This window comes from Panthera pardus, unplaced genomic scaffold (assembly GCF_024362965.1).
Source record: "Panthera pardus isolate Hobbes unplaced genomic scaffold, ASM2436296v1 HiC_scaffold_26, whole genome shotgun sequence".
NCBI lineage: Eukaryota > Metazoa > Chordata > Mammalia > Carnivora > Felidae > Panthera > Panthera pardus.
The window spans coordinates 7,933,837-7,960,635 of NW_026526832.1; the positions used below are offsets into that span (position 1 = coordinate 7,933,837).

At 37.8% G+C, this 26,799-nt stretch overlaps 1 long non-coding RNA gene across 1 annotated transcript in view; it reads left to right on the forward strand.

The window, feature by feature from the left end:
* The window catches only part of LOC109265354 (uncharacterized), a 314,205-nt gene that overhangs the window by 137,590 nt on the left and 149,816 nt on the right, over positions 1–26,799 (forward strand). Inside the window, exon 2 of the long non-coding RNA XR_002079145.2 lies at positions 4,019–4,130. This is a non-coding gene — a long non-coding RNA (uncharacterized LOC109265354). The remainder of the gene's footprint in view (positions 1–4,018; positions 4,131–26,799) is intronic.

The following is a 26,799-nucleotide window of genomic DNA, read 5'->3' on the forward strand; positions in this document are numbered from 1 at the left end:
TGGATATCTCTGTATTGACATAGATATCTGCTATAGATCATGTCATTCCGGGGAAGCTGAAGGGGAGGAACATGTGACCCAACTTAAGGGAGACCATGTGTTCAGAGATGAGCATGTGATATTCAGAATGATCCTCAGCTTGTTTTCTGGTAATTCTGGGAAACCGATCCTCTCTCTCATCCTAGACAATGTGGGATACAGATATAAGTGTGAATCATAGAACTGCAGCCATTTTGTTATCATGAGGGAAACAAAACAGTCAACAAGAAAGAGAGTTCAGAACAGTTATCAAAAAATCAAAAAAAAAAGAACAGTTATCAAATTATTACCTTGACACTTGAGCTTTTAAGTTAATGAAAAAAATTAATTCCTTTCATCATTTTATTTGTTTTATTTTTAAATTTTTTAACATTTATTTATTTTGAGAGAAAGTGACAGAATGTGAGCAGAAAAGGGGCAGAGAGAGAGAGAGGGAGAAAGAGAATCCAAAGCAGGCTCTAGGCTCTGAGCTGTCAGCACAGAGCCTGACACAGGGCTTGAACTCACGAGCCATGAGATCATGACATGAGCTGAAGTCAGACGCTTAACCGACTGAGCCACCCTGGCACCCCTTCCTTTCATTATTTTAAAGATTGGAATGGAGTCTTCCTCTAATTATAAATGAAAACATCCTAACTAATAACAGAATTAGACTCAAGAAAGAGGGGATTACATGTAACATGTCCTAAATACCAAATGGGTTGCAGTTAGGAGGGAACAGCAAAGTGAGCATTCTCAGTTTAAAAATCAACCATTTTTGCTATTAGATTCTTTTTCTCTCAAATAGTGGTTTATTGTTCCTTGATTATCAGAGCATATGCTACAAGCCTATAACATTAAGATATTTGGCAGGAAATTTTCAATATGTTGGATAGCGTTGACTATTTGTAGCCTTAACAATGTGCTGCTAGCAGAAATGTTTACATTGATGCTGACCATTCTGAGATTAGAAAGGGAAGAAAATTCTTGGTTTTCTGGAAGAAGCCTTTCCTTTTTTTTCTTTTGTTCTTTTTTCTTTAATGTGTACTTATTTTTGAAAGAGAGAGAGAGAGAGACAGAGTGTGAGCCAGGGAGGGGCAGAGAGAGAGGGGGAACAGAAGCTGAAGCAGGCTCCAGGCTCTGAGCTGTCAGCACAGAGGCCATCTTGGAGCTCGGAACTCATGAACGATGAGATCATGAATTGAGGGCAGGTTGGATGCTCAACCCGCTGAGCCACCCAGGTGCCCTCGGAAGAAGCCCTGTCTGAACATAATCTGTAATCCAAATGCACTGAGAATGGGAATCTACTCATCGATAGCGTATTCAAGGTTTGAAAGCCAGATTTCTGTCCTCACTGGCTAGTACCAGCAGAGATAAGAAGGAATCAGACATAGCAGAAAAAAAGATTGGGGCCCAGGAAGAGCAAGCCCAGCTCCAAAGCACCTGTGTTAAGCATTTTCTACCTTAAAGAGATGTCAAAACCCATTAAGAAGCTGTGGCTGGGTTCACCCTAGAGCAAAGTGTCAATGATCCTTGCCTCATCACCTACACTGTGTTTTTACATTGGTCTGTGCAGTGGAAAGCCTAGACACCAGGCAATGCCAAGTACGCCAAGGCTGACCGTCAGTGGACAAAAATCCCAAAGATAAAACATCTCTGGCTTTGGTTGTACAATAGGAAAGTAAATAAACCAGAGGTCTATGTACCTTTAAAGGAGTTGCCTATCCAAAGAAGCCCAAACCTGACTTATCACCTCTTGTTATTGTTCAAATCAGGGGAACACCTTACTTTCTTAACTCACGGTAACAGAAACAGCCAACACCTACGTTTTCAACTGAATTTCTGAGAAATCAAATCCCTTTTCTCGATTTCAACTAAAAGATGTAGTTTGTCTGGGCCATTTTGAATCTTTATTCTGTGACATATATTTAAACCTTCCCTTCTTGTTACACTTTCCTCATGAATTTGTTTCTGAAAAGTCTGTAAATTTCCATCACATGATAACTATGAAGTGGCAAATGGATTAGCAGCTCACATAACTCAAGCCAGGCTGACCTTTTATTCAGTGATTTGTTCTGGGAAATAGAGTTTGAAGGATAATGTGTATTCAGCTCAAAGCAACACCAAGTGAGGGCAAATCATTCACTAGATTATTAGATTAAAGATATGGAAGATAACAGCATTCATTGTAATGTTTACAGGAGGGAGACACACATCTGTTCCCAGATATTTAGGGTCAGCAGCTTTGACTCCAGGAGAAATCTGTGCCCTGATTCACACATTTTTGTCCACTATAAATCACATCTTTTGAATTCATATAGATGAAGCATTTTGCAAGTATAAAATGCTACATAAAAATGTACTGTTGTTGGCAATGAACAAGAAGAAAACTCAAATCTCTTGGAAAATTTTCTGGTGACCTTACAGTAAAGCAAAATCATGAATTAAGCAAAGTATATTTTATTTAGGAATGAACATTATCCAACTAAAGCCATACGTTACCTTTGAGTCAAAACTGCTGAATATCAATGAAAAACAATTTTTTAAGTAGTAGTATGTTGTAACAAAGCATTACCTGAAATAAGTTATTTAAGACCAAAGCAAATCATAATAGGCTCATTGGCCACAACAAAAGAAATTAGTCTGATTTATCTTTAAGAGAAACAGTTCAAAAACTTTCCTTTATTTCTCCTTATTAAACTTCACTTGAGAGATAGATTGATACAGGAAGGCATTTGCTTTTTTAAAGGTATGCTAGTGATGTCCTATGCCTAATTTTCCAAGCAGCTCTACTGGCAAAACCAGAACTTAGCCACAGTTCTGCTAACTCCAAAGTGAGCATTCTTTCTTTTTTAAATATATATTTTTTAATTTTAATACTTTTGAGAGAGAGATAGAGCATGAGCAGGGGAGGGCAGAGAGAGAGGGAGCCACAGAATCTGAAGCATGCTCTAGGCTCTGAGCTGTCAGCACAGAGCTCGAGGCGGGGCTTGAATGCAGGAACCATGGTGAGATCATGACCTGAGCCAAAGCCGGATGCTCAAGTGACTGAGCCACTCAGGTGCCCCTAAAGTGAGAATTCTTTTTTATACGTTGCACAGAATGTGGTGATGTGTTACCCACTGCCCCAACACACACTTGCTGAGTTGAGTGATCATCTGCCACTGAGACGCGTACTGATACAGTAAATGAGAAGAGGCAGCCATTTGCCTAATGGAAACCAGGCATCTGTGTTTAGAAGGTCTACACTTGTCAGTGAATCTGTGCATGATCCTTGAACTTTACACATTCTAGAAGGGGAAAGAGGATATTGGGTTTTGAGGAGCAGAGGACCGAGCTCTACTGGAGATGTAAAAGTACTGACTGGAGATGGGATCTCAAAGCCGTAGGCTAGCACAAGTCATATTTAAACACTTTGTGTGTTAAATGTTAAAAAGTGCTTGTGTTAAATGATATGAATTAGCAAGCCAAGGACGACTATTTTGCATTTAAGAAGGCACTGAGCCTTCTGGGCTTATAGAATCCAGGGTATCTGCAACAGAGGAGTCTTTGGGAGTTGTAGGTTTGTTGATTTCTCAGAAAACATCTAATACTTTTTAGCATTACTTTTGCAAATTTTCTGGCAAACTCTGTTTGGAAAACTTAGAATATTGAGGGTGGGGAATCATCTGTACTTCACGGAAGGGAAATCAGAGATCTTGGGTGTATATTGTGAAGGTTAATTTTACGTGTCAAATTTACCAAGGCCATGTGGTACCCAGATATTTGATCAAATATTATTTGGGTGTTTCAGTGAGAATAATTTTGGATGAGATGAACATTGAAATCAGTAGACTGAGTAAAGCAGATAGTCCTCCATATTGTGGGTGGGTCTCATCCAATAAGTTGAAGGTCTGTATAGAACAAAAATGCTAGTTCTCCTTCAAGTAGGAAAGAATTTTTTCTTTCTGATGGCCTTCAAACTAGAACATCACCTTTTTCTTCTCTTTGGACTCAAAAGGAAATATTTGTTCTTCCTGCTGGCGTTTGGACTGGAACTACATCATCAGCTCTCCTGATCTTCAGCTTACGAAATCAGCTTGCAGATTTTGGAATTGCCAGCTTCTGTAATTGTAAGTCAGTTCGTTATGCATCCTATTGTTTCTCTTTCTTTAGAGAACTCCGATAAATACATATAACTCTACATGGTGAGAATCATAGGTATATTACTCCTTTTTTTCCAACTGCAACATTCATATTAATATAGTATATACATGTGTTTACTAATTAGTGATAAGAAAACAGGGGAAATAATTCTACATATCCATTAGTCCTGAGTAGGCTGTACTCTGGTAACCCTGAATAGGTATAAAAGTACGACACTTTCCATTATACCACCTACAGAATGCTTTTTTTCACATAAGTGAGAGTAGGATTTCCAGATGTCTGCCCTGATCATTTAGGGAATATTATGAGGAATCCACCACTCTTAACTTTTCAAACATGCCTTAGAGTAATCCCTACAGAATCGTTACAAATGACTGCAAACTCAGAAAAAGAAGTGGGCCTTGGTTTGTTGAGGTGGGTTGTTTTTGTGTTTTGTTTATTTGTTTGTTCTGAATATGTGTAGAAAAGGCTCTTGAAGGAGGAGAAAGAAGTTTGTAGTGAAAGTACAGACTGTGTGGAGAACCAGTTTAAAAAGTCTTTCCAGTGTAACACAATTGGCTTTACACAATTAGAGGAAAAAGAGTGGGTGGGAAAGAATACATTGCTGATGTCTAAGAAGCTACAAGAAAGCCTGAACAAGACAGAGCTTGCTTATGAGAAAAGCACAGTTTCAATACAAGGTTGTTAGAGTACAATCTGTTGTTTATGCTTGACCAGCCTGCCCTCCTACAACCCGTGTGGATTTGGTAGGCTGCCAGTCATGTTATCCCCCTGGCTACAATAAGTTTCCTGCAAAGTCTGTAAGATTCTTGAATGACTACCACAGTCTTTTATGTATGGAATGTGGGTCAGAGAGCTCTCTCTTCCTTTCAAGATCGCGAACACTGAGCGCTGTAAGCCTGGATCTACCAGTGGGTACCCCCTGCCCTCCTCATTCCTTATCCTGGCAATAGGAAAGAAAGTGGCCAACACACAAACAAGGGATAGTGTCTTATTTTTATAACATCATCTTCAATGTGGGGAAGAAACTCAGATGTAGGCATAAATTTCAATTAATCTACATTTTCTTTAAGTGTAAAGATTCATGAAATACCATTTTTATAACATTTAATGATGGAAGGCAATTCAATAATAATTGAAATCTGGGTTATTACTGCTATAAATCTTTAACAGTCTTACAAGGGAAATTTCATTGAAAACAACAGAATGAGAGTATAAAGGCTGTAGCACCACAACCTTGAATTATTTTTTGAGGTCAATTTCAGCGACAGTTTCCAAATTGAAGTCATTGTCTTCTCTGACTGGGTCATAGGTCCTGAAGCTAAATGATTGAATGGTACATCTAAATGGTAGCTTGAGACAGGAAACTTACCTGGATGCAAACATGGATTTTATGTAACTCTAGGTTCTTTTGGAAATGATACATGTTTGTAATTCACCAAGCCATAGTCTCACCTCATCCCCTTCACTATCTATAACTTGGAGTGTAATTGGGTATTGATACTCCCATCAGTTGGGGGGATGGCAGAGAAGGAAGACAAGGCTGATGAGGGGAAATTATTATTGGGTATCTTTGCCTCTTGTGAATAATGAAGGTGAAGTAATTAGTGGAAATAAATGTGGTGGATATCAGTTAAAATGAGACTAAAATTGGAAGTTTCCACATTTTACATTCTCCTTTCTTAAATAGTACTTTAAAAAATAGGCAAATGTTATACTCATTATCCCAAAGGTTAAAATGGATCATAAAAAAAAAAAAAAAAATGAAGGGTTTATCCCCAGCTTTAACTTGCAGGTTTGAAAAAAGAGAATTTTTTTTTTTCAAGGACAGGGTGTTTCTAGAAACACCTTGAAAGATGATTTTCTTCAAAAATTATATTAGAACATTTATCAACATAAAACTAATAGTTTCTCCTAGCAATAAAGTAGGGGGATTTATAACAGCCTTTAAAAATAACTTCATTCATAATGGATCCTAGTCAAACCAAATAATTATAAAATATTGATTCTTTGAGGTATAATATTTCAGAATTCCATTACATGATGGGAAATATAATTTATTTCAAATTAAAGTAGAAATTTATCTCAAATGTCTCTATATTCTTAGCTGTCAATTCAAGGTTTTTGGTGTGTCTGTGTGTGTTTGTGTGTGTGTGTGTGTGTGTTTTAGTTAGCTGTTTAGATTATTTTCCCTTTATTATTTCCACTGGGTTTATTAAATTTTTGATAAAAATCACCTGTTGTGATGGATGATTCTGTATATATGTGAAAGTTACCTATTATAGATATATATACAATTATTTATGAAAAGTATTTTTTAATCAAAGAGAATACTTCAGCCTTGATATGACAGAAATTAAGGAACAGTACACAATTTAAAGTAATTTTATTTTCATGAAGCATTGAATTTTTATCAAGGGAGTGATTTTAATTTTTTTAATGTTTATTTATTTTCGAGAGAGAGAGAGAGAGAGAGAGCAGGCAGGTGAGGAAACGAGAGGGAGGAAGACACAGAATCCAAAGCAGGCTCCAGGCTCTGAGCTGTCAGCACAGAGCCGGATGCTGGGCTCAAACTCACAAGCTAAGCCATGAAATCATGACCTGTGCCAAAGTCAGATGCTGGATGGACTGAGCCGTCCATGTGCCCCTAGGGAGTGATTTTTAACCTTTCTGGTTCACTGATCCCTTTGTAAACCTGATCAAATGTATAGATCTATTGCCCAGAAAAATGCACATATACATCAGAAATATATACCACTTATTAGGGATACATGAACTGCTGATTTAGACCCTAGATTTAGGACTGATTTTAAGTCAAATCTGTTTTTTAATGTTAATTGTAAAACTAATCACTGTCATCTTTATTTGATAGTTTATATGGATGAACTACAAAATCTAAAACAACTTATTCTAAATGATTAAAGAATCATTTATATATTTGAATAATTACCTGGAAAATTAAGTTTAAAAAATGAGAAATAAACAGATACTCCACAAGCCAGAACTCTTATTGGAAAAATAGACACAAATAACTTATTTTACAATAAATCATAAAAATATATTTATTGGCATTCTAAGAGTTTAAAAGTCTTTCTTCTAAAAGTAAATGAAAACTTGTATTTTTGTGTTCTTAAAATATAAAGCTTTTCCACTCAGGGTACTAACAGGAAATAATATTTTCAGATCAATGGAAATAAAAGCAACTTATTAGAAAAAAAAACACTAATTTTGATGTGTTTACAACTTGTGATAATATCAATTATTGGACATTCTTCTGCCCTCAAAGGGCTCATATTTGCAAAGAGGCAAAGACTCAACAGTATGCAGGAACATGCACACACACACACACACACACACTTTAATGCTCTGTTAACTAATTATCTCTTAGATTTATCATGATAACATATAACACGGGTTCTAGAGAAATGGCTAAGGGAAAATCCTGGATTCTACCACTTGCTAAATGGCAAGGTATTTATTATCATGTTTCATCACCTGTAAAATGGGTTTCCTTACCTGTAATGATATCATGTGCCTCATAGGGCTTTTGTGAAGACTGAACATGCCATTTTAAGTGTTTATCCCAATGTCTGGAACATAGCAAGCACTCCAAATTTCCACTATGAATGATGCTGTCACTATATTGTGATAGTCGTAGTAGCAGTATTTGAGGAGTGAAAATTCTTCCAAAACTTTCTCTAAGGAGATAGAGGACCGATAGGTAGACAGACAGGTTCAGAGATAAGTATATAGATGCAGACGACCCACGGGTCTCAAGGTATGGCCCAGGGACCTTTGAAGCTCTCCCAGATCCTCTCACGGAGTTCATGACATCAAAACTATTTCATCACAATCCAAAGCATTATTTACCTTCTTCACTTTCATTCTCTCACAATCAAGAGTGAACTTACTGAGGCCAGAAGGCAGAAGCAAGTATGAGAATCCAGCAATCCTTCATGAAGCAAGACATGAAAGAGTTTTGCATGATGCAAAATAATGCCACCATTCTCACTAAATTAATTTAATAAATTTTATAAAGTTAAGTTATGATTTAACTTATAAAAATAGAATATTTTTTATAAAATATGTTATTACTATAAGTAATTTATATTTATTGTTGTGTTAAATGACTTAATAAGTGTATTCAATATGTCTCAGTTTTAATTTCTTTTTTAAAAAAAATTTTATGTTGATTTTTGAGAGAGAGAGAGAGAGAGGGCGCATGAACATGGGAGGGGCAGAGAGAGAAAGGGACCCAGAATCCTAAGCAGGCTTCAGGCTCTGAGCCATCAGCACAGAGCCTGATGTAGGGCTCAAACTCACAAACTTCCAGATCATGACCTGAGCCACAGTTGGACGCTTAACTGACAGAGCCACTCATGCGCCTCTCAGTTTTAATTTCTAGTATCTGTGAATAAATATAATCCACATACACAAAATTTTTCTGGTGTCCTCCATGTAAAAAGTCTCAAAACTAAAAAAGATTAGGAACTGTTGCTGTATAAATTGCTTTGCAAATGGACTTTTTGTTATTTAACAATCTACCAAGTACAGTTATCCATGTCATTTCAATATATCCACATCTACAATTCCATTTCTGCATGGCTGAATTGTTGAAATGTACCAAATTTATTTAACCTGACTGAGAAATGCTGATATTTTAGTAGAGATAATGATCGCAGATTGGAGTATGTATCCTTTGAGAAGAGATGAGAGCTGGCTTCAATTATAAGGATAAATTTTCATTGGGACCTTAACTACCAAGTGTTTTCAGTTTGTTTTGTTCTGTTTTGTTTGGGGTTTTATCACTATGTCGATTCCCTGAACAAATTTGATAACCGTGAAATCACACAAGGAAAATGGAAGGCCAGTCATTAATTAGACATTTTCTTATCAGCTCTAACAGAACTCATATAATAATAATAGCTATGGGGAAAGAAACCGATAGGAAATACCAAACATAATTGCCCTTAAGTCCACGAGCACCTAATCATTATACATTTAATCAGTAACGAGGAGAGTTACCTTTGTTTACCAAGCTGATGAGATAAATATAAACCAGTGAATCCAAATTACAGTTTAGCTATGAGTGTTATTCAGTGATACTGAATCTAATCTTGAAATCTCTAAGTCTTTTAAGTTCCCTCTGATCTTTCACATTTAAAGAGCAACTGAAATAGTAAGTCATCTTTTCTTTGGGGGGATGGCATTCTTTTGTCCACCACACTCTTAATGTTTAGCGGGTCATTTTTATGGAAAAAGATTCTTGATGACTCTACTTCTATATCTCAATGCCTATTTAAAGCACCTATTATGAAATCGTGTTAGATCTCCCCAAATACCCATGAATTGGAACAATTGTATGCATCTAAATTTACTGCTAGAAAATATGCTAGCAAATAAGGAATATCAGTTGATTTGCCAGAATATAATTAAGTTATCTACAGCAAATCTTGATTTTGAGCTTCGTTTGCCTATTTTGTTGACATTTGCATTCATGCTTTATATACGTGTTGAGGATCAGTTACCATGGAATAATCAGTGTGTTAAAAAGAAGGGTATAACACACATTCTTTTCAGCAAGGAAGGGTATAATGTTTGGGGTCGACATTTTATCTATGTTGGACACACAAATAAATATTCATAAACCATTACAGAATGGAAAATCTAAAAGCAAGTGTCTACTAATCAAGGAATGAGAGTACAAACAGTGCAAGATGAACGTGCAGAGAAGAGAGAAATCTGTTGCTGGGGTGTGTTTGTGGAGGCTCTGTGGCAGCAGGTAGGGTCCCGGTAACCGCTGGGGATGGAAGGCCAGGAGAGATCGGGCTGGGGCCTGGGGACTGGAAGAAGGCATCCCACCCAGGTGCAGGTAGCCACAGGGCGAGGCAGAGATGCCTGTGGGTTAGGAAGTCTCGTTGATGGAATTGGATGGTTCAAAGGAGCATTGAGAAAGTGAAAACAATAAGTTTGGACTAGACTGGAAAATATCTTGAATGACAGGTCCAGATTTGGATATGACTATTTAGGCGAATGATAAAGATAGCAATACACAGGAAGGAAATATAAGTAATAGAGAGAGCAGTAAACTAGAAGTTAGAGCATTTGAATTTTGCTGGCTGGGTAAGTGTGACCGTGGCTCATGTCCTTTCTGAGTCTCAATACTTAGAGTGAAAGAGCAACAGATGAGACTTTCACATCCTATTCACATATTGCTGTGAGGATGAACTGAGACCATACATGCTAAAACACTTTACAATTGTAAAGTAGCGTAAAATTGAAGTATTAAATATCATTAAAGTATTAAGTAGAAGATCATGCCCTGACATAAGAAAATACTTTATTTGCTCCAATGACTGTTGACAGAGATGCATTTTAGGTTAGAACAATCATATTTTAGACCTAAAGAAAATGTGAATAAGTACGTAAAAAGAAAAAGGGGATGGGGAGAGAGATCATTCATTTTTTTTCTTCCTGTAGTGTTGTGAAATGGTACATCATTTTAGCCCTAAGTTTAAGAAAACAGATAATAAGCAAATAAATGGGATAAGGATATATTCAAATGACCTAGACCTTTACACTGAGTTTTCTTTGAGTCAGGCCCCTTGAATTTGGTACCCTGATTTCAAAACTATTTTAGCATAAAAATACATATGTTTTTAATAGCCTCTGTTTTGTATTGTCTCTTCTATCCTCCATGAGAAAGGATAATAAAGACTGGACTCTATTATATGCAGATATCAATCGATATATTTTACATTCCACCAGCTTCAAGTTCTTGCCCACCAGAAAAAAAAATTTAAATTTATAGTGCTGTTCTTGTGGGAACCCTTGAGTGGAAATGTTCCTTCATTAAGAAAAGGAATGTGATCAGCACATTGGAATGTAAATTTCTTAGGCACAAGGGTTTCCTTACAGTATTTTAATAGACCTTGACTTCATGGTTCCCTTATTTTAAGAATTTATCAGGCATCAACAATAGTTCCAGGCATTTCTAATAAACCTATAAACAGATAAGAAAATATTAACAAGGTACAAAAGATTGCTTTTCGTTTAGATTTTTTGAAACAACCTGATATGTAACAGCATTAAAGTAGGCACGGTTTAGATTTCTGAGTGGTGAAAAGTACCTTTGACATTGTCCTCTAGTTTTATTTCTATGCTTATCCCAGCCATGGTCAGTCTTGGCCACCACGAGAATCACACACATGTATCGTCGCCCATTGTGGCAACAGCACTATTTCCTCCTGGAATATTAGAAAATACCATATGCTTTATAGCGTTTTCCCACTTCAAGTCACTTTTTTTCTCTGCTTGTCTTAGAAAATAGGGAACTGAATACTTCCAGGGTTGCTTCCAAAGGCATTTGTTGATCTTGATTCCTGTCCTGGATCCACTGCTCTTTAGTTGTTTGACTCTAGATGAGACCTGAGACATTTAACATTATTGGGCACATCAGACATGATAAAGCATTTGAAAGTAATTTGAAAACTAATTACAAGTGTAAATTGTTCCTATTTGTAATTGTGTTGGTAATAGCCTACTCTGGCAGTGTATTTCACTCATTCTCAACACACACATACATACTCATGAGAAAGAGAGAGCAAGAGGGAAAGGGAGAGAGAGAAAGAGAGAGAGAAACAGTGAGGGAGAGGAAGGGAGAAAGAGAGAAACATAATGCAAAACTTCTCCACCATTAATTCTTTAAAAGTGTTTTGTTTAGCTGAGTGGCTCAGTTGGTTGAGTGTCCGACTCTTGATTTCTACTGAGGTTGTGATCCTACAATTTGTGGGATTGAGCCCTGGGTCGGGCTTTGTGCTGAGCATGGAGCCTGCTTGGGATTGTCTCTCTCCCTCTGCCCCTCACCCCTGCTAGTTTTCTCTCTCTCTAAAGAAAAAAAAAAAAACAAAATCAATAAATAAAATTAAAAGCATTTTATTTATATTTGATTTTAAAAACCAGGAAGCAGAGGGTTCAAGACCTGTGACTCAGCTACCTCATCCAAAAATGGTGTAAAAGCTAGGAGAAACTGTGACGATAGTTAAGATCATGAATATGAGATAGCACTTTAAAGTAAATTAGTGTTACAAACAAAGTACATTGTTATTATTAGTTATTATTATTAAATACATAAAATTTTTGTGAAAATCTTCTTTACAAGCCAACTTGACATAACAGGTTAGCCACTGTACATTCGATAAAGAATAATGCCATAAAATAATATGCCTAGCAGGATCCGTTTGCTAACCCTTGGGATCTTTACCCCTAAGGGCTAGCAGAGCAGGTGCAAATGAGGAAAAGGACTTACCTTGAGGAACGTTGGTACATAGTTTAGCCAGATTGGAAATCTGTGTCCATTCTTCCCTGAGCATCTCTACTCCAAGGAATGACTCTAAAGGCTGTCCTTATGTCCTACCCTCTATTCCTTACAAACACGGAGACATGGAGCGGGCCAAAATTTTGTTTTCAGTGAAAATACTTCTTTGTAATCATACTTAGATTTGTTGCACACAATACATTCTCCATGCTCCTTTACACATGATTTTCCCTTGGTCTGCAGCATCCTCTTCTCCAGGCCCCTCCTTTGCCCGCTTACCATCTACACACTCATTTGTTAACTTCTCTATGGAGCATGGTGAGGCAAAGTGATATGCTTCCTGGGTTGGGCCCCAACTTGAATCCCCCTCGCCCAGGGCAGGTTTCGGAGCCCAGTCCATGTTCAGCCCCTGAGAGAGGATTTCGTGGCTCCTTGGATATGGATATCTCCGCCATTGCACATTCCCAATTCATAGGCCTCCCCCAGTGAGCAGTAAGTTCCAAGGGCTGGACATGTCTATCTGGTGCCTCACTTTGTTCTCAGTACCTCATGCGGTGCCTTGTATAGCCTATGTGATCAGCAAATAGTTGCTAAATAAATAGGTACAGACACTTTACCAGGAACATTGCATTGAAAAACCACAAAATAATTCTGTGAGGCAGATGGGCGATGCCCATTTCATAGGTGAGGAAATAGAAAGAACACGAGTAAGTTGCCCAAGGGTTACATAACTAGTACAACAAAGAGAACTTTGTTTCAATACAGGCCCAGGTTTTGTTTTCTTGTTTTTGTTTCACCTGGGGCCTTGGAGTTTGGGAATGGTTCCTTTGCACCAGAGCTGGAAGTTAAAAATAAAAATAAAATAAATGAATACTTGCTTTACATATAATTTATAAAACTTCAATTCATGCAAAAAGGAGTATTAAGTTATATTAACAAATTTAAGGTTTCTCCAGCAACACATAGAAATTGCATTTACCATTCACAGCATCTAGTGGCCTCTACTTTCTTTTGTCTGTTTTTATCATACTCTCCCAAACTTTTATAGTCAGTATTTAGCTGTAAATGATGATGAGGTTTAATAGGAAAGGTTAACATTCTCAATGGCTTTTTGAACCTTGCACCTAGGATCTCCATTTTCAAGAAGTCCACCAATGAACAGAGTTTCTTTAACTTTCCCACCTAAAAGTTGGAAGAGAGAAATCGTGTAAGGACAGAAGTCTTTGGGAAAGTGATAATATTAATCGAATTTTATCATGCGCTTACTATAGGCAAGGCTGCATCTCATTAATTCCTGACAAAACTTTCAGGATGTATTACTTTTATTTGCATCTTACATGTAGGGAATAGAAATGAAGCTTGGAGAGACTCAGCAACTTGCCCAAGAGAAACAACTATCAAATGCTAGATTTGTCTGGCATTGGAGTCTGAACTTTTAACAGTACCTGGTATTGACTCTTACTGGACCTCTGCAAGCATGAAACATCAAGGAGTTTTATCTAAGAGAGCATCCAGGATTTGAGGTTACTTCATTATGAACATATTAGCTTATTATATAAAAATAATTGTTAATTTCTCCTCAAATCTTAGAGGAAAATTATTCACCCAAGGAGATATGTCATGCTAAAGAGCCCCTGCCTTCTCCCCGGTGCACACATAACACCCAGTTTGACATGTACAGGTATAAAAACATTCCCTGAGAATATCATTTGGTTCAGCAGAGGTTTGTACCGGAGCTAGAGGTAAATAATACATAATGCATGAGACAGGAAAGGCACAGGATCAGGACGCTCTTGTAACCTCCACATTTATGTCAGTCAGTCACTGAGAAAGGCCTTCTGTCTACTATCTACTTGGTGGAGAGGACAGGGGGAAGAAAACAGCAGCAGAAAGAAAAGCAATGAATGGGAACATTCAGTGGGGCGTTCTTCTTATCTGGTGCTGAGTCTAATTCTGTAAATAGAGCACTGCTTCCCCTTCCCTCTATACCATCCAGGTTGCGTTATTTTCTAGTTGTTTTGGTTGTAGGGGATGTTGGCTCACTGCATACATTTGATTTATGATTCCGAGCTAGATTATGAATCCAGAAAATATTCTTTTGCCTGAAGTTTCTGTGTCTGCTTGCAAATTCACTTGGGGAGAGCATGACTTTTGTCCATCTTTCATGGTCGTGAATTTAGTGACATGTGCAATGTAGCAAGAAGAGGATGAAAAGAAGAGGAAAGACAGTTTGGCGTCTGGAGACCACATCCATCAGATTCACAGCGGGAGAAGAAATCACAAAGATTTCTTTGTTTTGTTTTGCTTAAAGAATTTGGCTTTGAGGATGGTGGCATTTTTCTGTCACCATGGGAGAAATTTCTTTGGGGGAAAAAAAATCTCTGCTGGTGAACAGTTCTCAAGGTGACCTGGTAGGCTTACAATTGAAACAAGAGGGGTCAGGTGCAGAAATGAGTGCTGAGGAGAATAATGTTGATGCCTTCTGAGGAGAGAACACAGAGATTTAAAAATAAAGTTGGAGCTTTTGATGTTTGGCACAATTTCCTCAAAGAAATTATGTTCAATTACAGTTCAGACCCGAGCGCTATCCCATGGTATGTAGGTGGATTTTCAATTCTCAAATCAACAGCAACAACTCAGTCAGATGGATTCTTTTAATTCTGAGGCCGAGAAAGTTGTCATGACTTGTTAAAGTTGCTGGAAGATGAGAGGGAATATTGTTCTTCGGCAGGCACGTTGGGCGAGGATTAGAAATATTAAAAATAAAAAAATACTAAAAATATTAGAAGCTCTAGGGTTGGAGCTGGAAACCAGTCTGTGACATTTGTTGTAAGAGGCTGCCTGTGACATGAGATTCTCAAGTAACCTAGTTGGTGTTGCGACTCCCAACAAACGACCTTATCAGAAAGGGGTTGTTGTGATTCCCATTTTACCAATGGGAACACTGAGGTTTGAAAAGGTTGTTGGTTTTGTTTGTTTTTTTCTCTAAGAATTCAGGATTGAATCTACATGGTTTGACCCTGATCCTGAGTTGTTACTGTTATGAGGGATTGCTCAGATATCCTTCTGGGTTCCACATATTTTTAGTGTTTTCATATTCAACTACTTTTGAAAAACTCTGGACTAAGCAAAGTAAAACGAGTTTCCTTTATTGCAGGACTTTTGCATTGTGAATTTTGAAATGTGGACTATATTTGGTAGCATTTACCACACTGGCGTTGCTAGGAAAATTGTAAGGTGCTGCACATCTTCAGGGACTAAAGCTCTTCAGAATGAATTGGGGGAAGTGACACAAATGGTTGGTAAATGTAACCATTAGTTGCTTTCAGTAAGCCAAGCACCTGGCAAAAGGATAATTTCAGCCACCAGAGAAAGCTGGCGAGGAAAAATAGATATTTGCTGACCTTGGAGATTCACCATTTACGTCCACCAGGTGAGTTCAGAAGGTGGCTTATTGAGTGATAAATAACGAGTTTCAACCACACTCTCTAGGTTCAACACCCGGTTCTGCCATTCATCTGATGTGTAATCTCAGATAAATCACTACACTTCTCTTTGCTTGTTCCTCCTCGGTCAAATAAAGATAATAATGTTTGCCTCATGAGGGTGTCATGAAGATTACGGGAATAAATATTCCTGAAGCATTTAAAACAGTTACTGATATTTAGTAATTGGCAGCTAAGAGTTTATTAAATAAATTCCACAAATCTGGCCTTATTGACCTGGCATGGATTAGGCTCAAAAAACAACAACAACAACAACAAAAACCCCACAAAACCCAGCACTAAATTAATCCGTAATCCAGATGAAATTTTTAACTGAATCACAACACCATGGGAAATAGTGATTGGATGTCTATAGGTCTGATAATAACTTCTCTGAAACTTATAAATGTCTAGATTACATGATTCCAAGAACATGGATTTGAAAGACAGAAAAGCCCGATTCTGAATCCTGGTTACTTATAAAGCTTGAGAAAATTACCTAAAAATCCCTGAGTTATGGTTTTCTCACCTGTTCATCAGAAGAAATTATTCTTACCTGGTACTTAAGTATAATGCATCTTATACTCTTGACCCATGGTAGGCATTTATTAAACCATAGATCTTCTTTATTATTCCTTTGCTATTGCTAACAAAATGATGCTACTGCCTTGTTAAGTAATGTGAACTCGACTGCCCACTGGCCTCTTACAATACTGGCCACTTAGTAAGAAAAAAAAAATTTTCGCCCTTAAGAAGTTATGTGAACAGCAACATAGTTATCAGTAAACTTATACTCCTAAAATGGTACCAAATGGGATACGAATACCAGATGAGAATTTAAAGAAAAATCATAAAGTGTGCATTTTAATAAGTTCCTATCTGACTTGTCTTGTTTTCTAGCTGAATGCAATATTTCTATATTGTTTTCAATACTTCTTTTTACCTTCTTTTTTAATTAAAGCTTTGGTAGCTTTTATCTTCTAATAGCTAGTAAAGCTTTTAGCTGATTGATTGATATTTTAAAATAGCTGAACTAAATTACTTGACTTTCAGACTTGTCTATGGAAACTAAGCAAATGCTAATGTAGGATGCCTTTGCCCTCTCTCTAGTACCTACTTAATTCAAGTTACATTTTAACCTTTCAGTAAGAAGACAGTATACTCTTAGCTAACTTCAAATCCTATTATTGTGTTTTGCCCAGTGTGGAAAATTTTGTATGTGATGAAGCAGAATGGCATGCCTCACGTAGGCCCACTGATCGCTCTCAACACTAGTGGTGGGGATTCGGGATAAGTCTTGGAATATTTGTGATTGTCAAGAGCATGGTAAATGCAAAAGAAAATTTCTCTGTGAGTTAGAAGACTGAGTTCTGGTTTTGTCAAGTCTTTGTCTCTCGAATGTGATTCTTCCTCTGGCAGGGAGGAGGCCAAGGTATAAGACCCACAGGGTCTCTTGCAGTCAGATCTTTTTAACACCTGCTTTAAAAGTTGCTGGACTAAAGCCTCTCTTTCTCAGAAAGCTGTCCAGTGTATAAGAAAGTGTTCTGAAAATCTTTATTTTATTATTTTTGTGTGAAAGATATTTTATGTTATTTTTTATGGCTAATTCCAAATACAGGAGTATGGGGAGTTCTTTTAGATAATTGCGTAACATAAGAATTACCTGGTATATCATTCAGTTGATCTAATATGCATTTTAGAAGACTCCACAATAAATAAAAATATGCAAACCCAGATGACTTTCAGTACATTAAACCACCACATATTAATGAACATATCAAACAAACTGGCTGGATGACCTTTGCAAAATATGGCTTCTTTTTAGCAGCGTTTCTTTTCCCTGAAAATTCAAAAGGAGTTAAATCCATTCCCACATGATAAATCAATCTGTCATAACACCAAAAGCCATTACTTTATTTATTTATTTAATTATGTATTTATTTGTCCCGACAAGTGCCCTCCTTAATGCCCATCACCCATTTTTCCCTCTCCCCCAACCCCCATCAACTTTTTTCCCCCTTCCCTTCCCCCATGGTCTTCTGTTAAGTTTCTCAAGATCCACATATGAGTGAAAACATTTGATATCTGTCTTTCTCTGCCTGACTTATTTCCCTTAGCATTATACCCTCCAGTTCCATCCACGTTGCTGCAAATGGCCAGATTTCATTCTTTCTCATTGCCAAGTAGTATTCCATTGTATATATAAAATGCATCTTCTTTATCCATTCATTAGTTGATGGACAGTTAGGCTCTTTCCATAATTTGGCTATTGTTGAAAGTGCTGCTGTAAACATTGGGGTACAAGTGCCCCTATGCATCAGTACTCCTGTATCCCTTGGGTAAATTCCTGGTAGTGCTCTTCCTGGGTCATAGGTAGTTCTATTTTTAATTTTTTGAGGAACCTCCACACTGTCTTCCAGAGCAGCTGCACCAGTTTGCATTGCCACCAACAGTGCGAGAGGGTTCCCATTTCTCCACATCCTCGCCAGCATCTATAGTCTCCTGATTTGTTCATTTTAGCTACTCTGGTGTGAGGTGGTATCTCAGTGTGGTTCCAAAGCCATTGCTTTAAACACAATATGGCTTTCTGGGTAAATTTCTGAAATTATATTCTAAGTTCTTTCATAGTTTATTAGGTTTCTAAAATCAGTCTTGTAACTACTAATTAATTATTTTGTTTTGGCAACTATCAGATTTCTAAACCAGAGATTTCTTGTGTGACACATACTTCAGTCACTTGTTAATGACTTGACTAATCCCTGATTATGCCAAAACCATCAATTCCAACTCCGTAATGTTTATTTTAGTCTCCATCCATCCACTGCCTGGCTCTAACCACTCACTTTGCAAGAGGATAGCTTTTTAGTTGGTCAGTGGGATAAATGGATAAAGGAGTAATGATAAGTTAAAGCAGACATATTATCTGGGAGAAAAAATCTTTGCATATGTTAGGCTCTCAGATTCTGATATAAAATAGTGATTAAAATGAGAGCTAATTAGTTTTCTAGTTTTAATATTTAAATTAAAATGTATCCATTCAATCAAAATATAATTTTGATATGCTCACCTGTATATAGATTGTTGAAACAGTAATTATTTGTTCCCATCAATAGGTGGGTAACCAGATGCATTCACGCCAGTGTTTTCTATGTTACATGGAATCTTCCCTTACAAGTGCTCAGTGTTCATTCATGTTTACTAAGAAGTTTTGAAACTATGTACCATGGAGACAGTGTTCCATTGTGGTATTAATCTTAATTATTAATTATTATTTATTAAATGTTACATGGAATCCTCCCTTACAAATGCCCAGTGTTCCTTCATGTTTACTAAGAAGTTTTCAAACTATGTACTATGGAGACAGTGTTCCATTGTGGTATTAATCTTAATTATTAATTATTAAATAATAATGCCTAAAACCACCATCTTGCAGAGCGCCTGGGTGACTCAGTCAGTTGAGCATCCAACTCTTGATTTAGGCTCAGGTCATGGGATCCGCCCTCCATTAGGCTCCATGCTGAGCTTGAAGCCTGCTAAGTTTCCTCTCTTTCTCTCTCTCTCTCTCCTTCTGTGCCTGTCCCCACTCGTGCTCTTTCTCTCTAAAAAAAAAAAATTAATTAAAAAACCCCACTATCTTGGGGTGCCTGGGTGGCTCAGTCGGTTAAGTGTCCAACTTCGGTTCAGGTCATGATCTCGCGGTTCGTGAGTTCGAGCCCCGCGTCGGGCTCTGGGCTGACAGCACAGAGCCTGGAGCCTGCTTCGGATTCTGTGTCTCCCTCTCTCTCTGCCCCTCCCCCCGTTCATGCTCTGTCTCTCTTTCTCTGTCAAAAATAAATAAACATTAAAAAAAATTAAAAAAAAACACCCCACTATCTTGCATGTGTTTTATGTTTGTTTTACTTTGTTCTGTTTCTATCAAGTAGTAAGTATATCCTTTTCTTAAGTTTTCTCATTTCCATGGTCTCCTTCACTGATAAACATGCCCCACAGAATCCTGATTTTGCTCAGTTTTCCTATTTCTGCACCTGTCACATTTGATCCACCCACTGTCCCAACTCATATTGGGAGACACACACACACACACACACACACACACATTTGTGAGTCTCCATTCTCTCCCATAATGCTGCCTTTTAGCATTCTCTCTCTCTCTCTCTCTCTCTCTCTCTCTCTCTCTCTCTATTACATTTCCTTTAGTGGCAGAGACCTGAGTCACATACAAACAAACAGCCGATAATAGATAATAGTATCAGTAAGAATCAGTGAAGTGCAGTTATTAGTAAGACCTAAGAAAGGAGGTTGGGGAGGTAAGGAGTGTTGAGGGAAAATGACAGCCAGAATGTCGGTTGACTAGGACCTTTCAGTCCTTCTGACTTAATTTGAAGTGAAAGCTGCTTTAATTCTTTCTCTGCTGGAATCTCTACCCAAGTATGGGCAGTGCTCAATGTTACATTAACTCAAATATTCAGTGAGAGGTTTAAGGTTTAAAGGAGGGCTTGACTGTCTTTCCACTTTTTACTTCATGGCAATATCACTTAAGTTTGCGGTATTTAAGCTGCATTGAATCATGACAATAATAAAGCCTTCAGCTTCCCTATTCAGCCTGTAGTTTAATGAGGCTCCAGGTCTACCGGGACTCCCCCTCTGTCCTTTATACCCCCGTGTAATATGTGAGGTTGGTTAAAATGAACTGTGGTATGGAAATATGAAGACAAGGTGTTTCAAAAACAGTGCCAACTGGAGAGAGGTTTTGTGCTTCATATAATGGAGACATAAAGAGGTCACATATTCTTGAATAGATAAATAAGGGCAAATCACTTTCCTAACCCTCGGGGAAGCATATCGCACATATTCATACCTGTTTCACCGGAGCAGAAAAGATTGCTTTGAAAACTCATCAGGTAAATGGAAATTCAGGGATCCCTTTGCCTCGATAACTTTTACAATTCAAGAAATTAGAACTGTATACAAGTCACGTAAGCTAAATGACTTGCAGTTCTGTTCCCACTTCTTCAAAAGGTCAGCACACCAGAAGAATACCTCCTGCTCTCGAACATTCATTTAGACAATCATATCATTTGGTGGAGGAAACTCATAAGGACGTTCATAGTATTTAATCACTTTAAAAATATCACACCCACCCACTCGAACCCCTGCAGTCCTTGGAAATTCAGCAGCAACCTAAAAATCTTACACATTCTTGTCTTTCACTATCAGTTTGTATTTTATGAAAGCCTTATCGTTTTTAAAAAAAGGTCTAATTTTACACTCTGAATGACAATCAAGTATGTGGGTAAGAACAAAGAAACACCTTGATGAAAAGCTAAAGTGAGGAAGACAGAAATGACATTTTAATTTTTGTTGTTGGAAAGCTGATTGTTGTCAGAAGGCAGGGAGGTAGAAGGATGGATAAAATAGGTGAAGGGGATTAAGAGGTATAATCTTCCACTCATAAAACAAATAAGACAAGAAGATGAAATGTACAGCATAGGGAATGGAGTCAATCGTGGTGTAAGTATGGTGACAGACGGTTACTAGATTTATCCTGGTGACCGTTTTATAATGTAGGTAAATATTGAGTCACCATGTTGTACATTTGAAACTAATATTATATGTCCATTATACTTCAGTAAAAAGCTTTTGTTGTTTGAAAACAAAATAATAATATAAAATTTGTCAACAAAGAACTGTAGAATTAAACATGTTTGGGAAACAGGTGTGTTTATATGATGACAAAATGAATAGGTATTTTTAAAATAGTTATTTGGTTGAATCTTCCACATTGTGGCAATAACTGAGTTTATGCCCCCATCCCCATTTTTTTTCTCTAAAATTTATTTATTTATTTTTGAGAATCTCACGAACTGTGAAATCATGACCTGAGCCAAAATCAACAGTCCAGCGCTTAATCCACTGAGCCAACCAGGCGCCCCGCCCCCATCCCCTTTTAAAATAGATCGTTCCTTGCTTGATTCTACTAGATTATGGTAATATGTTGGAGTAGAGTCTCATCTTTTAGTGACGGTAGAAGTTGGCAAAAATAATTGATAGTTATGTATTAAATCTCAGTTCATTAGCATCTGTTTCCTTGACATACTGATTTAGTGAAAAATATTTGCTCCCAAGATTGTTTTCAAAAGGGACACTCTACCATCATATAGCCTAAGATTTTATCTTTCTGCCAGAGTTTGCGTGTTGAGACTGCTCATATATTAGCTCACAAGTCAGGCAAGATCAAGACTGTTTCTGACATCAGCGACTTTTCCAGGTGGCAGGTTTCCCTCACAATTTAGCAATCTCAACCATGGAGATCATGTACCTTATCACCAATTGGAAAAGAACCAGAGTTTCCCCAAAGTACAATTAATAAAGACAGCTGGTTCTGTGCTGACAGCTCAGAGCCTGGAACCTGCTTCGGATTCTGTATCTCCCTCTCTCTCTGCCCCCTCCCTGCTCGTGCTGTCTGTCTCTCTCTCTCTCAAAAATAAATGAACATTTAAAAAAATTCTGGGGTGCTGGGGTGGCTCAGTCGATTAAGCGTCCGAATTCAGCTCAGGTCATGATCTCATGGTTCATCTGTTCGAGTCCCATATCGGGCTCTGTGCTGACAGCTCAGAGCCTGGAGCCTGCTTCCGATTCTGTGGCTCCCTCTCTCTCTGCCCCTCCACAACTCGTGCTCTCTCTCTCTTTCTCTCTCTCTCTCAAGAATAAATAAACATTAAAAAACATTTTAAAAATCCGGATGGTTTGTTTCTTAAAAAAAATTAATTAATTAAAAAAAAATAAAGACACCCAGGATTGGTATTTCCTCCTAGAGAGCTAAGGGCTTTCCAGAGTATCTTTGCACACAATTCATGTGGTACAGATTGAGAATTTGCTTCCTGTGATGATTGAGAGATTTTTATGTTCCAAAACCAGTTTCCCCCATTGTAGTTTACTATTGTCCAATACACAAACACTGTCTTCATTCACATTTAAAATATTGCTTAAAGCCCCTGTTGAGTTTGTAAAACATTTTTGAGACTATTTCCATGAGTTGCTTCCGACCACCTGTAAGAACGGTCTGTGTTGAATTTTCAGGTAAGGAATTTGCAGCTGTAAGAAGTCATGTGGTTTCCCAGAACATCTTGATAAATTAGAAACCTAACACAGTTGACTACTTCCTAATGTGCTCCCTATAGCAATATTTCTCCAGAAAGGAGATCTGTGGGATCATTTGGGGCACACTAACAGAAAAGACAGGCTGAATTTTAGCCAGAAACCCGCTTGCCCCAGGAGACATCAAGTTCTGTGTGGCTCTGACAGAAAATGTATAAAAGCCCTCTTCATGATTTAATTTGTCCCATTTCACCTGACACGTGTCATGTGGTTACTGAACAAAAACATCCCTCAACCAAATAAAGTAATTTGTTAGGCCTAGAATTCCATGCATCTACAAACTTGTACGTAGTTGGTATGTTATTGGTGATAAGATTTGATCTGTGGTTCATGTGAAGCTTTGTAATACTCAGTGACATTTTACTGATATTCAGTGGTACCTTAGGGTCAACCCTATACAAATAGTTTCAGTGCATAGTTTGAAACCTAGCTCTGCCCGTTACCAGCTGTATAGCAGTGTTTAGAATTTAAATCACTAGTTCGACGTGGAGAGAGGATATATCTGCTTCACTTATAGAACTCACTGGAAATAGGAGCAAAGGAAATTTTAGATATTCTGATATGATATCCATTTTTCGTTTTAAAATTTCCTTGGGTTTCAAACCATCCCTATTCAGACACTACAGAGACAGTTTAAAATTGCAAGTCCTCTTAAGGCTGTTTATCATGCCCCTTTTCCTTCTTAAGCTAGCACCTTCGAATAAGAGAAGTCTTGTGGCTCCCGTGGCACAGTGTTTACTGGGAGATTAGGATTAGTGGCTATTCCTGTTTTATCCTGGTCTTTGGGCTAGTCTCCACCGGCTGTGTGCAGTCGGGAGTTTCTTGAGGTGGGGTTAGTCTGTTCTGATACACAAGTATCCTACTAGTATGCATTAATGAGCTTTATCCTCCCGATCTAGTCATAACCCTCCAGTTCGCCCGTGCTGCTGACTCATTCCCATGGAAGCCTAAGGAAATCTGTATCTTCCTGAGCCATGACTGTCACCCCAGTTTGGTGCCCAAAGTACCCTGCTCAGTAGCCCTTGATGACAGAGATACTTTGCCCCCACAGCAATAACCAGATGCACAGCTACTATTTTTCCCTCTCTCCTGGAGAATATAGGAATTTCTGGGTCCATGCCAGGGCGCGTGACTACAGAAGACAGCTTGGAAATGTCAGCCTAGGCTCCTCTGTCGTTTAGCTGCTTCGTTTCATCTCCATGTTGGCACGTGACACTCTGAATGACACAGTCTCTTTCCACGTGGCCAAATAGTGGACAAACTGAAACATCTTTGCTTTCAGATTTTTTTTTTCTCGGCCCATCCAATAAACTTTCTTACTCTAAACTACCATTCAGAAAGAGGTATTCTAGACACAGAGTCCCATATCTCTGATTCTCTGCACCTTGCCACATGCCTTGGAGGGCAGAAAAGTCAAACTTCACTTTTTCCACTGCTAGTGGGTTATACATGTAAAGACAAGGGGTGATGTTTTTGCTTTCTTTCATATATATAAATATACATAAAGATTTGTATACAGAACATATAAAGAGATCTTACAAATCCATAGTAAGTCAAATAATCCAAGAATGTTACTTCTCACAATGTCAAGCTTCTTAGGACTACACGCAAAGGAGATATATAACTGCCTGAATACTTACCAGTAAATGTGTTTCGGTGCATCATCTGATAACCCCTTCTGTTTGCATAAAATTATACACTTTATAAACCAAGTAAGGTTAATTAAAGCTAGTCCCACAATAACTGAGCTGTAGAGGAATGAGACTGTTGTCTCCATGTTTTCATTTAGAAATGAAACTTCAAAATTTAACATGCTTCCATTACATGGCATATATGTCTTCTGGAACAAAAGGGTGTGGGTGGGGGTTAATCTTTCCATGACACATAGTTTAAAATGTTATCACTCTCAGTTGCGACTGTGTCCTAGAATTGATCAGAATTTTGTAAATAGAGCAGTTGAGACGGTTCTGCTCAGTCACGTGTAAGTACTGACTCCATGAGCTTTCTTCCCTATCAACATCGTCCTTCACCCTGCAGGTTTAGCACCCTCCCCTCTCTTTTAGTAGAAGGTATAAATGTGCTGAGCAATTGAAAAGAGACTGTTCACAAGGCATATTTGGGATTTGGTTGATTGCAATCTTGAAATGCACAGAAGTGCGTAGATGTTGAAAGACCAAGGGGGTAATATGGAGGCTATTGCCTGTAGGCAGCTTGCCTTGAATAGCAATGAAAGAACATTAATGGGGTTCCAAGCCCATAATGATCTGGATCTAGTCTTCCTGCGATAGGACACATCAGTTCTTACCTCTTAGCTCAGCCAAACTAATTCAGTTTTGAGAACAGGACATTCTAGATCTTTATCTAGACTTTTAACTATATTTAAAAATGTTTTCTTATTTGTAATACTCCAGGTAGGGGGATACAGCATATAGCCACTAGAGGACAGCAGAGAGCCAGGAGCAGGTGCAGAGGTGGGTTGACGCATTGACACATTTGGAGAAGAATCTGTGACCAGTTATCTCACCCCTGAGCAAGGCTTCCATTTAATTGGAGAAAAGAAAAACATCTAAGTGCTATCTACAAAAGTGGCTTAGGATGTAGTCCTCAGGTATAGTGTAATACTAGTGTAGAATTTGAGACACCAAATGGGGCAAACAACACAGAAAAATGGCAATAATACAAACCTAGATATCAGGCAAATGTTGACCTATTCAATAAATATTTCTTGAATGCTCACTTTACACCATGTACTCAGCTAGACTTTATAAATGGAAACATATAATGCAGTGCAAGGAAAGTAATTGGCATAATAAAAGGAGTATTTAAGGCAAATCCTCATGGATTAAGACACAGTCTGTGTATAATTTTAGATCTAAATTTTAGACAGGGTAGAATTTTAGGACTTCTGGGAAGATATTACTCAAGATGATAGTATTTAACAAAAAATACGAAGGGTAGAGAGAAACAATGAGAGCTAAGTGGAAAGGAATATGGTAGAATGGAAGATAAAGAAGGAGAATGTTATCAAGAAGCATACCTGAATTAATGCTACAAAATGCAAACAAGACATAAGAAAGAGAATGAGGATGCTAAGACAAACAAATAAGAGAATTCTGGATCGATGCATATTATTTGTAACCTTCTGAAAAATTGAAACTGTAAATTGGGTATTTCTCTTTTTAAATTGGAAGTGGGAGGAAAGGAAATGAAAGTGACAGGTGAAGACTACTTTTTCACAAGTTTGAAATTAAAAGGAAGGAGAGAAAGAAGACTGCAGAGTGGGTAACATTTTTAGATGAGAAAGAGAACATTTATGAAACTTGGATCCAGTCATTGGTAAGATGTGTGTTAAATGCCTCAAGAATTTAACTTGAATTTGTTTTAGAAAAAAACGTAGCCAAAACCGAAACTAAAATAGAAACACAAACAAAACTCTTTGTGTTTGGAGTGTGGGGGAGGAAAAATAAATTTTCCCTCTACTCTTCTAGGTTCTTGGCTGAGACCCCCAGGAGAGAAACAAGTTTAATAGCACATGCCTCCTGTACACGTAGGGCAGACTCAGGAAAACTGAATAACTCCCAAAATGTCCCAAGCCGTCACCTTAAATACCATCTAAAGCTAAAGACAAAAGAAGATGTTGGGGATAGGGAAGCCAGTTATGGGAGGCTATCAGGA